This window comes from Oryctolagus cuniculus, chromosome 4 (assembly GCF_051225735.1).
Source record: "Oryctolagus cuniculus isolate XC-2025 breed Fujian yellow rabbit chromosome 4, ASM5122573v1, whole genome shotgun sequence".
In the NCBI taxonomy this organism is placed as follows: domain Eukaryota; kingdom Metazoa; phylum Chordata; class Mammalia; order Lagomorpha; family Leporidae; genus Oryctolagus; species Oryctolagus cuniculus.
Window position 1 is genome coordinate 13,413,669 of NC_142870.1, and position 17,533 is coordinate 13,431,201.

General features: G+C 44.7%; 1 protein-coding gene across 10 annotated transcripts in view; it reads left to right on the forward strand.

Moving 5' to 3' along the window:
- TIAM1 (TIAM Rac1 associated GEF 1) overlaps positions 1-17,533 on the forward strand; it is a 443,084-nt gene that overhangs the window by 104,132 nt on the left and 321,419 nt on the right. For all 10 annotated transcript variants that reach the window (XM_070071881.2, XM_051819224.3, XM_017347208.4 and 7 more), the window contains one exon: positions 1,057-1,109. The gene's annotated coding sequence lies outside the window, so the exon portion shown is untranslated. The remainder of the gene's footprint in view (positions 1-1,056; positions 1,110-17,533) is intronic.

Consider the following 17,533-nt stretch of genomic DNA (forward strand, 5'->3'; position numbering starts at 1 on the left):
CTTTCTGGATGTTGTAGTCAGACAGGGTGTGTCCATCTTCCAAGCTGCTTCCTGGCAAAGATCAACCTCTGCTGGTCAGGGGGGATGCCTTCCTTGTCTTGGATCTCCTTGAATCTGTTTGTTGCAGTAATCCTGAATAAATTCTGTTTTACTGTTTTTAAAAAATATCCCAGGGCTGGGAATCTAGCCTAGTGGTTAAGACTCTGGCTAAGACACCTGCTTCTTGTACTGGAGTACCTGGGTTCAATTCCTGGCTCTGGTTCCTGACTTCAGCTTCCTGTTAACACTGACCCTGGGAGGCAGCAGTGATGGCTCAAGTAGTTGGGTTCCTGCTACCTCCTTCAGAGACTTGGATTGAGTTCCCAGCTCCTGGCTTTGCCTTCTGCATTTGGGGACTGAACCAGCAGGTGGGAACTCACTCTGACTGTAAATCAATAAATAAAAGTACTTGAATTTTGTCTTTAATATTATCCATCATAAAGCTGTAGAATTAATTGGGATCTTCTTGGACTTTTGATTCAACCTCATCCAATATTGAGAGCTCACTGGCCCCATGATACCCTGCCATGGGCTGGTTCTCATTGTTAAGAAGTCCTACCTTGATCTCAAGCCTGAAATCTGCCTTAACTTCTGCTCATTCCTCTTCATTCTGCCTTTCTTTGATGCTTGTTCCCTCCATGATGAAGGAGCTATGTTAGCTCTTGAGCCATCTTAATAAAAAAATGCATCCATGTTGCTTTTTCTTGCTTTCTTTCATAGGATTCTGAGCCCAGTTGGAAGTGAGTTGCCGACTTGGGGGAACTTTCTGTAGAAGGCTGTATTAGGGTGATGCTGCCAGGGCGGGCTGTGGTGGACTCCGTCTTTACTGTCTGGAGCACATTGCTCCTGCGTTGCATTCTCATTCCTGTGTTTCTTTACTCTTAGCTCTCACTGAGACCTCCTCTGTTATCCTTTAATAAATGATGTACCTTTATGGGGGGGGGGCTAGGGAGGTGGTCTATAGAGCACAACACATGGATTTGTCACTTAGGAGTCTTTTTTCTTTTTGGCTTCCAGGTTGATGGCTGTGTTCCAGATGGTACTGCAGTTGGAAGCCTGGCCTCCACATGGTGAGCCGTTTACTCCTCCATATCCCTGTCTTCCTGTGCTCTGATGCACTTTTTAGAGGCACTGCACATAGATCATAAAGGTTGCTTTTTAGCCCCAAATCTGTGCCTAATGTTTGTTGATTTTTACCCCTTATCCTTTTTGCATCACCACATTCATGTGTACTTTAAAAGTAGCTATTTCTGAAAGATCAAAACAACTGAAATCGTTTTTATATTTCTTCGAAGAAAAATTGTAGCATGAGAATTTAAGAAGAAAATCAGACTTGTTTGTAAATATTTCATGATAACTAGGTGAAAAAGATAAGGGTTTATAAAATTTGTTAAACATCAACGCAGTTTTTTTTTGTTTTAATAAAAGATTTATTTATTTATTTATTTGAAAATCAGAGTTACAGAGAGAGAGAGAGAGAGAGGAGAGACAGAGGGAGATTTTCCATCTGCTGGTTTACTCCCCAGATGGGTAGCATAATGACCTGGTGAAACCAATAGCCAGAAGCTTCTTCCAGGTCTCCCATGTGGGTGCAAGGGCCCAAGCACTTGGGCCATTTTTCTTTGCTTTTCCCAGGCCATTAGCAGGGAGCTGGATTACAAGTAGAGCAGTTGGGACATGAACAAGCACCTATATGGGATGCTGGTACACAATGCTGGCCCCAATACAATATTTTTATCACATATAAAAATAACTCACTTCTTAATATCACTGCACATTCATGTTCAGATTTCATTGATTATCACACAGATCGTATTTTACAATTGGTTAAAAATACTTAAGGGCGATCAAAGGATCTAAATAAAGTCCACAAACTGCATTTGATCAAGATGTCCCATGAGTTTCTTTTAATATGCAGGTGCCCTGTCCCCTCTTGCATTATATAGGTGTACTTCAAAATGCTTGTAAGAAATAGAAGTAAGGCTGGTGCCACAGCTCACTTGGCTAATCCTCCGCCTGTGGCACTGCCGGCACTCCTGGTTCTAGTCCCGGTTGGGGTGCCAGATTCTGTCCCAGTTGCCCCTCTTCCAGTCCAGCTCTCTGCTGTGGCCTGGGAAGGCAGTGGAGGATGGCCCAGGTGCTTGGGCCCCGCACCTGCATGGGAGACCAGGAGGAGGCGCCTGGCTCCTGGCTTCGGATTGGCGCGGCGCAGCGTGCCAGCCATAGCAACCATTTTGGGGGTGAACCAACGGAAAAAGGAAGACGTTTCTCTCTGTCTCTCTCTCACTGTCTAACTCTGCCTGTCAAAAAAAAAAAAAAAAAAAAAAGAAAGAAAGAAAGAAAGAAAGAAATAGAAGTAAAATATAAGTTTGTTTTGGTGCAAAAAGTTCTTAAATACATGCATAGTTTTTTCATAATATATATTTTCCATGATCATTTTGAAAGCCCCTCATATGCATGAATTTCAACACTTTTTATTTTGTTTATCACACAATAAACTTATGATTTAACTCCATTATCCATGAACTTTTTGAAGGCCCCTTATGTTTGGTCAAGAAGCTGGATCTTTTGTCCTGGGGAAAAGAGTTTGTATTTATGAAGATTTTGCTGCGAAGAATTCTGGGTTGTCATAATGTGTTTCATTGGCTCCCAGATTTCCCTCAATTTCATAGATGATGGGTAACTTCCATCTGCTGACACATCCTGTTTCCTTTAGAAGTGTTAAGATTGACAGCTGTTGTCAGTCTGACGCATCCAATCTGAAAGTCCCTTGACCTTCTTGGTGTTACAGCCATTGGTGATCCATAATGGCAGTCTGGGTCCTTCTTTCTTTACAAAAAGTTGATATTTTACTTTACTATTTTTTTTTGTGTTTATTAGCTGGAAGATTTCAGCAAAGAAGAAATTTAAAATTTACTGAGGGTGTGTTGGGATCTAGCAGGTTAAACTACCACTTGGGAACCCATATCCCATATCAGAGTGCTTTTTAAATTCTTGGCTGCTCTGCTTCCCATCCAGCTTCCTAGAGGCTGCTTCTATGAGAGAGAACCATGGTTGTTGAGAAATGATGCCTACCTGGTATGTCTAGACTTAGGGTGGGTCCTGAAAGACTACTCCTTGTATGATGGGTTGTGCTCAGTATCCTGGTGGGTGGGTTCAGATCAGCTGGACCCCTCTACTTCTTTCTTCTCCCCCTCCTCTCCCCACCTCCTCTCTTATCTATCTATCTATCTATCTATGAAACAGAGAGAGCTCGCTTCCTGTAGTTCACTTCTCAAATGACTGCAATGACCAGGTTCAGGCCAGGCCAAAGCTGTGAACCAGGAACTTAGCCCAGGTCTCCCATGAGGGTGGCAGGTACCCATCACTTGAGCCATCATCACTGCCTTCCAGGGTGTGCATTAACAGGAATCTTGAGTCAGGAGCTGGAGGAGTCACAGGCATCTTAACCACTAGGCCAACTGCCTGCCCCTCTTTATGTATTCCTACAAGAGGGTCCCAGCATGGTGGAGCTTTTTCTTTCTTTGAAGATTAATTAGTTAATTAATTAAGTTGAAAGGCAGAGTGACACACACAGAGGGAGGGGGAGAGAGAGAGAAAGAGTTGTCTTTCATCTACTGGTTCTCTCTTCCAAATGGTTACAACAGCCAGGGCTGGGCCAGGCCGAAGCCAGGAGCCAGGAGCCAGGGACTCGAGAGTAATTGGGACTTGAACAAATACTTGAATCTGGTAGGCTGGCATCACAAGCAGAGGTTAACCCACTGTGCTATATGGTGGCCTTTCAGTGTGCTTCTGCTTCACCCCTGTTTCCTAGTTTTCTGAGGACCAGAGCAGGGAATGGCACATTACAGGTCATGGGCATGGTTTGTCAATAAAGTTTTATTGGAACATGGCCACACTCATTTGTTTAGTACTATCTGTGGTTGCTTTCTTGGGACAAATCTGAAGTAGTTGCAACAGAACAGTTCTGTAAAGCCCACAGTATTTGCTGTTAGGCCCTGTACTAAAGAAAGGTTTGCTGACTTTTGGGCTAGAAGATAAGCAGAGGATGAAGAAAACTTTAAATACCCAGATCACCCAGAAGTACCCACATCGCTGGTACAACTTGGCCTCAGTGTGCAAAAGGGTAAAATTTGTTGCTCATCAACTGGGTTCTGAAGCTATTAAGGAGCTTAGTGTTGTGCAGCGCGTTAAGTCACTGCCTGCGATGCCAGCAGGCACTGGTTTGAGTCTTGGCTGCTCTGCTTCCAATCCAGCTCCCTGCTAATGCACCTGGGAAAGCAGTGGAAGATGGCCCAAGTGCTTGGGCCCCTGCGTCCCATGTGGGAGACCTGGATAAAGTTTCTGGCTCCTGGCTTTGGCTTTGTCCAGCCCTAGCCGTTGCAGCCATTTGGTGAGTGAACCAGCAGATGGAAGATTTGTTTCTACCTGTCTGCCATTCAAAGAAATCAATAACTAAAAACTATTAAAATAATTTAATTTCCCTTGTTCATTCTTTTACATGTTAGATGATGTCAGTTCTTAGGGGATTGTTGCTGGGACCTCCCAACAGATGCAGACTCCTCACATATCCAAGTCCTTGATATAAAATGGTGCGTTATTTGCAAACAATCTGTGCAATCCTCCTTTATATTTAAGTCATCTCTAGATTACTTATAATGCCTTATACATGCAAATAGTTGTTATATTGCATTTAGGAAATGATGAGGAGGTTAAAAAAAAGGTCTGTACATTTTCAGTACAGACTGAGCCATCATAGGATTAACTACATTTTTGATTGCTATTGGTTAAATCCACAGATACGGAAGGCCGACTGCACTTGAAGGAAAATGTAATTTGGCAAGGGTGGGTTTGCATTAAATCATGGTGTCATTTTACTTTGTGCATGGTTGAATGCTAGCAATCCTGAAATTCAGCATTTTGAGACACAATTTGCCATACCTTTTTCCTTAGTATAAAGCTTTTGCTTCCATATGAATGTGCCAGTAGATGGTTTATTTTGTCTTTGTTTGATCAGGAATTCTCCATCTTTTTAATGTCTCATGCTAAGGGTTTTCAAAATAAGTAGACTTGTGTTTTTTTTTTTCTCCCCAAATGGAACTCAGTTTTATTTAAGTTTTTTCTTCTTCTTTTTTTTTTTGGGCCGTAATGTGCATTACATTATTATGGATGACTGTGGAATCCCTTAAGTTAAAAAAAAAATTGAAATAGACTTAAAATGTAAAGGACTTTTCTTCCTTAATTGCATCTTAATGCAATAAAACCAGAGTGTAATTATTAAAAATGGTAGGAGAAAAGAATTAAAACAGTAAAATTGCTTAGCAAAGACTCCATTTCATAATGCATTCAAATATAATTGGTATCATAATGTATAATTAGCAATCTTTCTTTGAAGTGTGAAGCTTAAGTTTGGGTAGAGAGAGGACCTCCCAGGACAGGGTTGTCTGAGTTAGTTCTTAGAGTAGCACAGATTGTAGGCCTTGTAACTGCTTTGTGCTTTTGCAGTAGAGAGAGACAGTAGAAGAATGGCTAGGACCAAATGCCCTCCGGTACTTGGCTAGCCACCCACAGCTGGCCAAGGGTGTATTGGGTGGGAGGAGAGGACAAACTCCTTAAGGCAACCATGGCTCTGACTCCAGAGTCACTGGGGGGTTCCTTGGGAACTTAGATTAGACTGGATGGAGGCCCCTTTTTGCCCAGGTGTCAGGTTGACCTAAGGCTTGTTGCTTAAAACTGACTGAGGAGTCTTGTCTCATTTTCTGGATCTGTATCCTAATTGGGCCACGTGAATCCTGTGGCAGCCAGGAATCCTGAGGCCAAAGACAAGAACCACAAAGGGAAAGGGGAGCCTTAATGTTCCCATTTCCCACACTGGCTCCAGTTGGCTTCTTGAAGATTGGGAGATCCAAAAACACAAATAGAACTCCTGGGAGAACACTTGCCAGGCAGATCTCAGCACCTGTTCATTGTTGCTATGGTGGTGGTGGTGTGGGGTGCTCTTCATTGCTCTCTGATGATCAGATACCTCAGCCTTACCCTGTTGCAGGAATTGGCCCTGTGTGTTATGGAGGCTAATGACATCGTCACCATACCAGAGCTGTGTAGGGTGGGGTGGGGAGGCAGTACTGCCCAGTACCCTTATTAGCAATAACCTGCTACTATTTAAACATTTGGAGCCTCTTCTTTGAAAATAGCTTTGAGTATCTATAAATTGTTTGATATATCTGCATCAAGACAAATCTTTGACATTGTGGTCAAGTTATACTTTTAAGTGTGTGTATTGATTTATTTGATTTATTTTAGAGATAGAAGTTTATATAGAGTTGGAAAGAGAGAGACAAAGAGGTCTTCCATCTGCTGGCTTACTCCCCAAATTCCTGCATTAACTGGGCAGAGACCAGAGTCAGGAGCCAGGAACTCAATGCAGGTCTCCCATGTGGGTGACAGGAGCTAAACTACTTGTGCCATCACCACTGCTGTCCATGGTGCATATTATTAGGAAACTGGAATCAGGAATGGAGCTGGCATGCAAACCCTGGTGTCCTGGTATTTGATGTGGGCATTCCAAAAAGCATCTTAACCACTGTACCAAATGCCCACTTTGATTTTTAGTGAAACTCCAAATGCAGTTGCCTCTCAATTGGTTTTCTCCTTAATTTCTTTAAAAAAAAATTACCTATTTATTTATTTGAAAAGCAGAGCGACAGAGAGAGAGAGAGAGGGAGAGAGAGATCTTCCGTCTTTCAATTTATTCCTCAAATGGCTGCAAAAGCCAGATCTGGCCAGGCTGAAGCCAGGAGCCAGGGACTCCATCCTGGTCTCCCAAATCAGTGGCAGAGGCTCAAGTACTTGGGCCATCTTCCACTGCTTCCCCAGGCACATTAGCTGGAAGCTGAACTGACAGCAGAATAGCAGGCACTCCTGCTGCTGTTCCACACACTGCCTCCTCTGCTTCATTCTTGTTTGCCTGTCCATTCTTCACAGTGTAGCTAGAGGGATTTCTCTTTTCTTTTCTTTTCTTTTCTTTTCTCTTTTCTTTTCTTTTCTCCTTCTCTCTCTCTCTCTCTCTCTCTCTCTCTCTCTCTCTCTCTCTCTCTTTACTATATTTCTAAAGTTTCTTTTTATTTATTTGAAAGAAAGAGAGAGGAGAGGGGCTGGCACTGTGCGGTTAAGGCCCCAACCTGCAGTGCCAGCATCCCATATGGGCACTAGTTAGAGTCCCAGCTGTTCCACTTCTGATCCAGCTCCCTGCTAATGTGCCTGGGAAAGCAGCCATCCTTGCATCCCTGCATCCACGTGGGAGACCTGGAAGAAGCTCCAGGCTCCTGGCTTCATTCGGATCAGCTCAGCTCCAGCTGTTGTGGCCATTTGGGGAGTGAACCAGCAGATGGAAGTCCTCTCTCTGTGTCTACTTCTCCCTGCAACTCTGTCTTTCAAATAAATAAAATAAATATTAAAAAAAAAGAAAGAGAGAGGAAAATATCTCTTCTTCTGCTGGCTAACTCCTCAAATGCCAGGCTAAAGCCAGGAGCCAGGAACACCATCTGGGTCTCCTATGCTGGTAGCAGGGGGCTCAAAGTAGTTGGGCCATCATCTGCTGCCTCCCAGGCACCTTAGTAAGAAGCTGGATTAGAAGTGGAAACAGGACTTGATCCTAGACACTCTGACATGGGATGCAGATGGGCATACCGAGCAGTGGCTTAACCTGCTCTGCCCCGACACTGGCCCCTAGCTAGAGAGATTTTAAACAGCAATCACATCTCATAACTTCTCTGCTTGGAGCTTCCAGTAGCTTCCTATGACTGTTGGAAAATCAAACTTCCTGGGGCCAGAGCTGTGGCATAGTAGGTTAAGCCTCTGCCTGCAGCACTGGCATCCCACGTGGGCACCAGTTTGAGTCCTGAATGTTCCACTTAGGATCCAGCTCTCTGCTGATGGTCTGGGAAAGCGGTGGAAGATGGCCAAGTGTTTGGGCCCCTGCACCCATGTGGGAGACCTTGAAGAAGCTCCTGGCCCTTGGCTTTGGATTGGCCCACTTCTGACTGTTGCTGCCATTTGGGGAGTGAACCAGTGGATGGAAGAACTTTCTCTCTAGCTCTCTTTCTGTGTTTCTGTAACTCTGGCTCTTAAATTAATAAAATAAATCTTAAAAAAAAAAAATAAAGAAGGGGCGGTCGCTGTGGCTTAGTGGGTAAAGCTGCCGCCTGCAGTGCCAGCATCCCATATGGCCACTGGTTTGATTCCTGGCTGCTCCACTTATGATCCAGCTCTCTGGTATGGCCTGGGAAAGCAGTGGAAGATGGCCCAAGTCCTTGGGCTCCTGCATCTGCATGGGAGACCTATAAGAAGCTCCTGGCTCCTGGCTTTGGATTGGCTCAGTTCCGGTCATTGTGGCCATCTCAGGAGTGAACCAGTGAATGAAATACCTTTCTCTCTGCATTTGTCTCTCGTAACTCTGCTTCTCAAATAAACAAATAAATCTAAAAAAAAAAAAAAAAAGAAAAGAAAAGAAAAGAAAAGAAAATCAGACTTCCTGTTCAAGTAATTTTTTCCCATCTCTCTTTCACCTCAATTCCTAATTTAAGGCACTTCTGACTCCTTTTTTGTGTGTTCCTTAGGCCTTGCTACTGCAGGCCGTGAATACCTTCTCCAAGCTCTGCTTGGTCTGTCACCTTGTTCAGATCTCAACTTGAGTGTGGGCTCCCCAAACAAGCCTCCCTGAGAGTCTGGAGTAGTGGCCCCTCCACACACTCTGCCAGCTTGCTGTCATTCCCCTGTTAAACTGCTCTGGTCTTAGCATAGCACTCATAGCTGTGGATGTCTCTTTCTCCAGGGGTGTTCTTTGTGTGTCACTCCCATTAGAATCAAGGGCATCGCAGACTCCTCTCCTGAATCAGCACTCTTTCAGACACAGGTGTGCTCAGCCAAGTATATCCTTCAGCTGGAGTGTCTCCCAAGATGACGACACAGAAGGGCTAGTTCACATTCGGAAATATGTTTTGATCTTATCTTGGTAACCATGAACAGACCAGACCAAACGAAACCATGGCAAGACACGACAAGACAGTTTCCTTATCAGAGATTTACAGCACAAAAAAAAAAAAAAAAAAAAAAAAAAAGGTATCTGTCTTCCTGTGGTTTCAGGTCTCAGGAGCCTCCTGACACAGTACAGTTTAACTTGAGTGATGTGGATCTTGTCTTTGGCAGGGTCTTGCTGTCTCACAGCTGCTGGCATTTGGGGCTGGGTGATTCTTTCTGCTTCATGCTGTTCCGAATATTGCAGGCTGTGCAGCAACTTCCTTGGTCTCTCCTAACAGTCATGGACATGCCTCTGCTAACATTGCCAGATGACCTCTTCATTATTATTTTTTAAAATTTGTTTATTTGAAAAGCAGAGCGACAGAGTGAGTGGGTGAAGGAGAGGGAAATTGAGTTATCTTCCATCCTCTGATTCATTCCCCAAATGCCTGTAACAGCCAGGGTTGGGCCAGGCCAAAGCCAGGGGAGCTTGGAGCTTCATTTGGGTGTCCTGTATGGTTGCAGGGGTCCAAGTTCTTGGGCCATCTTCTGCTGCTTTCGAAGGCACATTATCAGGGAGCTGGATGAGAAGCAGAGAAGTCGACACTCTGATATGGGAGGCTGGCATTACAAGTGGTGACTCAACCTGCTCTGCCACAACAAGGGGATCCCACCAGATGTCCTCTTTGGAAGAGGGCAGGACTTGAACTTGTGCTGGTATAGAGAAATACTCACATACTCAACATTCTTCCAAGAATCTGTTGTGTCCTTCTTCATCATTTCTGTGTTAGTGTGGACAGCATTTGCTGATATGTAAGAAAGTACTTTGAAACCAGCCTGCTATTCATGTTTAGATATGTTGGTGACTGAAGTTTTGTTTTTTAATCTCTGTTTGTAGTCTCAGTTTCTAGATGGTTGTCCTCTAATTCTTCCTTTGTCATTTATAAAACATTGTCCCCCATGACCAGCAAGGATAGCGTTTGGTACTTAGAAATCACAGAGACAGTCTTAGCTGGCAGGATCTTTGGCAAATAGTAATGTCCTGTTCATTTGTCATCATTGTTGTCATCATCATGATCTTGTTGAAACCTCTTATTTAAAGATAAGGAAACAAAGGCCCAAAGAGGGACAGTTCAGGGTGAATGGGAGAGCGCTGACTATTTCTGGGATAGTTTTCTTGCACTTTTGTTTTCTGTGAAAATTGATACTGTGATTAGCAGTTCTCCATCTTGCCCATCAAGCTCCCTGCTGGAGCCTGAACATAATGCACCACTCTTCTGGGTTTATCCAGGATTTTCTAACAACAGAACTTTTAAAAGACTGGGGGAGTTGATGAAAAGGAGGGAGGGCAGAGTCCCTCAAACTACATAGACATCTAACTGGAAAAGGGAAAGTGTATCAAAAACATTACAAAAGGGGGAGGGGGGAAGGAAGGAGGAATCCATGGATGAAGGAACAGAAGAAGTGAACAACCAAGTATGACACTGGGTCTTGTTTGGCTCCTGACTTGAACAGATCGGAATGATTAATTGGTGGCATTGAGGATGTTTGAGGGAGACAAGGCTGTACAAATATAGTGTTGGGATTATATTTAATAAAGTAATCCTTCTCTTTTGGAAATAAATATGGATGTACTTCTGGTGATATAATATGATGCTTGAGTTACTTGTCAGAATAAATAGTCCAGTGTGGAGAGACCACCCTGAAACGGGGTTAAATACTTGAAGCTGGATTCTGAGTTTGTGTCCCCAGCATATACGATTTATGCAATTAAAAATTTTAAAAAGCTGAAAGCTGATCAACTGCAATAGATTTCAGACTTCTGCAATTTTAAATCAGTAAATAAACTCTGTGAGAAATAGACCAACTTTCGAATCTTAAAGAGAATATTCCAAGTCCAGCAGCCACATTACAGTCAGGGGAGAACCCACTGTGTCCCTGGAGAGTTGAAACATGAGGGTCTTCCTCCCTGGAAATTCTCTTTCCCTTCTACCCTCTCCAAGGAATGATCTGTGGATCCCCCTACCAATATGTTATTATTTAAATATCCAGGAAATACATGTACGTTGTAAAAGCCACGTGGAATAGAAGTGAAAGTCCTTCTCCTTCCATCCCCCTCCTCAATCAATTTCTTTTCTTTTTTTTATTTTACGATTTATTTTATTTACTTGGAAGACAGAGTGACAGAGAAGGAGATATAGGCATCTTCTATCCGGTGGCTCACTCCCTGAATGGCTGCGACTGACTGGGGCTGGACCGGTCTGGGAGCCAGGAACTCCATCTGTGTCTCCCATGTGGGTGCAGGGGGCCGGGCACTTCCCAAGCATCTGCTGCTGCTTTCCTGGGCCGCATTAAGAGGGAGCTGGATTGGAAGCGGAATGGCTGGGACTTGAAGCAGTGTTTCCGTATATGATGTATGTGATACCGGCATTTCAGGGGCTTACCTTGCTATGTCATAGTGCCCGCCCACTCATAGTGCCTGCCCACTCCTGTCAATTTTGTGACTCTCTCCAGAAGTAATGTTTTATTATAAATAGAGTGACAGGTTTTCTTTCAGATCTTATGCTGTTACTACCAACAAATAAAAACTCTTGTTTTTTAATTTTTATAATAAAAAAATTTTAAACAGTCACAGAGCGAGAATAGAATAAAGAAATTTCTTTTCCCAACCCTTTCTGGAACTGCTTGAAGGTAATTTTCCTACTGCTGCCCTGCTGCCCTGTAATTCTTAGTATATGTTTCCTGCAACCAGGATCATTCTCCTACATCATCATGAGATAACCATTGATATCAGGATATTAACCTTGATATGTTGCTACTGTCAAATCCTCAGACTGCAGTTAACTTTGTCCTGTAGTTCTTGTGATTTTTTTAAGCAGAGGTATCCAATGTAAAATCATGAATTAGGGGCAGGTATTTGTCCACATGGTTAAGACCCGTATTAAGACATCTGTGTCCTACATCACAGTCCTGGGTTCTACTCCTGACTCTCGATTCTAGCTTCCTACCAATGAACACTTTGGGAGGCAGTAGTAATGTTTTAAGTGATGGGATTCCTGCCACTCATTTAGGAAGCCTGCGCCATAGTGCAGCCCCAGGCCTTGCAGGTATTTATGGAGTGAATCAGTGCATAGGAATGCTATCTCTGTCTATCTCTCTTTCTATGTCTTTATCTATATCTCTATCTCTGTCTCTACCTCTGCCTCTACCCTGCAAATAAACAAATATATAATTTAATTTAAAAAGTTGTATTTTATTTAAAAAAAAAAAAGAAAGGAAAGGTATCACATGTAGATGTCAGGCTTCTTTAGTTTCCTTCACTTGGAAATAGTTCCTCAGTTTTTCTTGGCATGTCATGATCTGCCTTATCACTCTTAGAAGTTATAGGTCATTTTCTAGAAGGCTCCTGCACTTGAGTTTGCCTGACATTTCCTCACTTAGATTCAGGTTCTACAGCTCTAACCATGATGTCATAGGACTGTTGCTGTCCTCCCACCCTTCCTGTCTGGTGATCTAGATTTTGAACTCTCCTGTTGATCCACAGTTGACTATGTTTTCATGGAGCTGTATTCCATTACTGTCATACAATTGTGATGCTCATTTTCACTAATTTGGCGAGGGGAGCTTCTTCAAGGTGGTTTTTTTGTGCCATCATTGTTGAGTACTTGTTTAGTTTCTGCTGTAACAAAATGTTCAAGACTCGTCTTGGGGCCAGCACTGTGGCGTAGTGGGTAAAGCTGCCACCTGAAGTGCTGGCATCCCATATGGGTGCCGGTTTGAGTCCTGGCTGCTCCACTTGCCATCCAGCTCTCTGCTATGGCATGGGAAAGCAGTAGAAGATGGGCCCCTGCACCCACGTGGGAGACCCAGAGGAAGTTCCTGGCTCCTGGCTTCGGATGGGCGCAGCTCCAGCCATTGCAGCTAACTGGGGAGTGAACCAGCGGATGGAAGACCTCTCTCTCTCTGCCTCTCCTTCTCTCTCTGTGTAACTCTCAGTTTCAAATAAATAAATTAATAAATCTTTAAAAAAAAAAGACTCATCTTAAACTTGGCCTGCCCTAGCAAGGGAACTAGTCATTTCTTCAAGAAGTCCTGTTTCCTTTGAATAGAGATAGGGATGTAGAAGTCAAAATTTGGGCATCCGGTGTTTTCCTGGCTTATTGGGGAGCTGCTGTCCTGAGACTCTGACTTTGGACTCTCTGTGTATTTATATACATGATTTCACATCAGTGCTTTCAGTTCTGTTTTTTTTTTTTTTTTTTTGAAATAAGATTTATTTATTTATTTGAAAAGTAGAGTGGCAAAAAGCAAGAGATCTTTCATCTGTTGGTTGACTCCTGAAATGCCTACAACAGTCAGGTCTGGGTCAGGCCAAAGCCAGGAGCTAGGAACTCTGTCCTGGTCTTCCACTTGGGCCATCATCTGCTGCCTTCCCCTGGCATATTTGTAGGAAGCTGAGTTGGAAGTGGAGTAGCCAGGGTTTGAGCAGGCACATGTATGTGGGATGCTGGTGTTGAAAGCAGTGGCTGAACCCTCTGTGCCACAATCTGAATCTTCTGATTCAGCACCACAGGGTCCATTATAGTTTACTCTCTATATTTAAAGGTCTTCTCCAACAAGGAGAAATCTACTGTTTCTACAGATGGACCCTGGCTGCCAGTGGTTCGCCTTAATGTTTCCACTTTACGATGGTGCACAAGTGATAGGCATTCTGGAGAAACTGTGCTTCAGGTTTTGAATTTTGATCTTCTCGTAGGCTAGTGATATGTGTGGTACAGTATTTTTTCTGATGCCAGGCAGCAGCAGTGAGTCACAGTTCCCAGTCGGCTGCACCATCGTAAGGGTAAACAACCCATCCGCTATGATGTACTGTGTTGCTAAGCTACAATGTTTGGTAGATTAGGTGTGTTAAATGTGTTTTTGGCTTCTTAAATGTTCACCTGATGATGAACATTTGGGTAGGGAACCACACTGTCAGTCAGGGAGTGCCTGTTCTTATTTGACAGTATGTAGCCAGTCTCTTTCCTGGCTCTGCCTCCTTTCACGTGAATGCCCTTCTTGTCCTGCTGGGGCCGTGATGTCCCCTGCTGGGCTGCTATTCCAGGTGGTCCTATCCTTCCTCTGATGGGCAGGATCTGACTCTGGCCTCACCCTCCAGCATGAATGCCTGCTTTGTTCTGTTCCACCTAAGGATTTATAACTAGGTTGCTTTGGGGAGGAGGAGGATTTTTGTTTTCTATGTACATAAAAAGGATCATGCTACATGTGTTGTTTTCTGACATACTTTTTAAAAAAAAACTTGTGAGCATCTTACACTGGCAGTACTTGAAAACCTACTTGTCTCATTCCTAAATGATTGCCTTGAGCCAATCAATAAACAGGTTACTGAGCACCTGTTGTGTGCTATGTATTGCTCTAAACCCATGGAATTTGTCAGCCAATAAATGCAAACCAAAGCCTATTTTTTTTGTGGACGTTACATTACACCAGGGATAGACAGAAAAAACAATGGACATAATAACTAGTAAATTGTGTAGCTTGGTAGGAGGTGATAAATGCTGTAGATTAAAGTACAGCAGGGGTAGGCATTTGGTCTAGCGGTTAAGATACGTGGGACACTCGAATCCCATATCTGAATGCCTGGATTTGAGTTCTGACTCTACTCTGGATTCCAACTTCTTGGTAATGCACCCTGGGAGGCAGCAGGTGATGGCTGAAGAACTTGAGTGCCTGCCCCCCATATGTGAGACTCAGACTGAGTTCACAGCTCCTGGCTTTGACCTGGTCCAGCCCTGGCTGTAGGGGTCATCTGGGAAGTGAACTGCAGATGAGAACTCCATTTCTTTCTCTGTCTCTGTGCCGAATGAATGAATGAATGAATAAGAGGAATGGACACAATATATTAAAAGAAAGGTACAGCAGGATGCAAGATAACAGGAGTATAATTTAAAATATACCAGTGAGGGTAGATCTCTCATATAGCTTTCATTAATATAATGAAAGACTTGAGGGAGGCTACTTTATTAAGAATAGAGGTTTATTTAGCTCACAGCTATGGAGCTGGAAGTTATAACAACATAGCCAGGCTCTGCTCAGGGTCCCCTCTTAGTCCTCCCCACCCCCACCCCCACCCCCACCCCCACCCCTCACCCCCTGGCCCCGCCCCCAGCCCCTGCTGCTGCTCTTTATGGCAGGAGACAAGGAGCACTAGTACCTGTCTGTGTCCATCTGTCTCCATCTCTCCTCTTATAAAGTCACCAGAATTCAACCTTGAGGGCTCCCACTAATGATCTCATAGAAAGCTAACTACTTTCCAGAGGTTCTACCTCTGAACCCCATCATGCATTGAACTTCCACCCTCTTCATGCATATAACATGGACTCTGGGTTGGGGGGTAAGCTCCTTAGTGAGTTGAGTGGGAGGGGACAGACTCTCTTAAACCCCAGCAGGCTGCTTGAGAAGGGGCTGTGGCCAAACACTGGGAGAGAGTATGGGCAGCCAGGACCCTGGAGTGGGAGCCGCAGAGAAGAGGCCAGTGTGTCGGTACCCGGGTGAGCACTGGTTCGGTGAGGGAAAGCAGATGGGGCCATAGCGGTGTTTGTGGCACATTTACTTGTTTCCTCTTTTTTTGCACTGTTTCCTTTGTAACCCACGGAAATGTCTTCGTTCTGCTCTTTCCTCTGATGACTCTTCAGACTCCCCCTTTTCCTGATCGCTCCATTCCTCCACTGAAATTTTTTCTTGCCTTGGTGAGCGTGACCCTGGACTGATTGCCATCTCCTGGGCACCTGCTCTCGGCCTTCCCAATCTTTCATCATCAGCTGTTGGCTTTGTTCTTTGTCCTTTTCTCTCTCACTTTTCTTTGCTGCGCATTCTGACTTTGAGCACCTGACCCCTCTCAATCCCTCCGTGTTCGCTGCTTACTCTGGATCAGCTGTTGTTCAAGGTGCTAAACAGTCACTGATTTAATCACTGGTAAGCTGTGAGGTGGTAAGGTGTATTGTTTCTCCCACTGTATGAATGAAGAAATTGTGGTGCCACAGTCACACAGCTGGGGAGTGCTGGGGTTCAGTCCCAGGCGGGCAGGCTTCAGTGACTGCCCTATTAGTGACTCCCCCGTGAAGCTTCTATGTTTGTTCCTTTCTTGAACTCTAAGCTGTGGTCCACTTTGACTGTTGCTTTTCTTCAGCTTGGGATCACCAGGGTCACCTGAATTGGATTACTCAGCCATGTGTAGACTCTGCCAACTTCCCTATACATGGAATACACACACACACACACACACACACACACACAAAGTAGTGTTGGGTGAATTATCTGTATTTAAAAATTAATAGGGGTGCCGGATTCTGTCCCAGTTGCCCCTCTTCCAGGCCAGCTCTCTGCTGTGGCCAGGGAGTACAGTGGAGGATGGCCTAAGTGCTTGGGCCCTGCACCCCACGGGAGACCAGGATAAGCACCTGGCTCCTGCCTTCGGATCAGCATGGTGCGCTGGCCACAGCGCGCCGGCCGCGGCGGCCATTGGAGAGTGAACCAATGGCAAAGGAAGACCTTTCTCTCTGTCTCTCTCTCTCACTGTCCACTCTGCCTGTCAAAAAAAAAAAAAAAAATTAATGAGAAAAATATGCTGTCCTAAATTCGACATGCTGCTCTTCGGCCATCTGAGTCATTGGGTTCTTCTGTTCCTTGGGCCAGCCCCATGTGGGTCTGAGCATCCCAGATATCAGCTGGTGTGCGTGATGGGCAATGTCCAAGTGCCTGTGGCCCCCTTGACTGGCCGTACCTGCTGTGCTCAACTGATTTATGCTCACCTCAGAGCCACAGATCACCCTGTAGTAGGATGCAGATGAAGAACCTGTCCTAGCCTGTTGGACCTCCCACTGGATCCACCCTGAGTGAACTTTTACCTCTGACATTCTCAGTGTCACTTCTGAGCTTCACTGAATCAGGTGCTGTTTAAGGGTGTCTGGGGCCTGCCAGCCTTCCTGGTCCTCTGGATCAGCACTGCTCTTCCTCGGAGTCTTCTGTATCCCTCCGTGTCCCCTACAGATTCTCAGCCCCTGGAAAGTGCTACACAGCGAGAAAGTGGCGCAGATCTGTGGGGGAGGCGAGCACACAGGAGAGAGAGCAGTGTTTCTAACAGCTGAGCTCCAGGAGCAGAGGACCTGCTTGCTGCTCAGAGTCCAGGAGACATTTCCAAGGAGCATCCTGGACACGCTTCTCCCTGGAACAGTAAAGAGGCACCATTGTTTATGATAGAGCAGTGGGGAGGGGGGATGCATGGAAAGAGTTGATGTGTAGGGATTCCGGTTGTGATAGGCTGTGGAGCTGGCTTGTATATTTAGGGAAGGAGGGAAACTGAGTCCTGCCTTTGACTGATGACAGCAGGTGGGGATAAAGGGGAGCAGTGAACACTAGGGCTGGGAGGCCTGTTCTCTGCAGCTGCATTTTTCACCAGCAGCTCCATCCACACCAT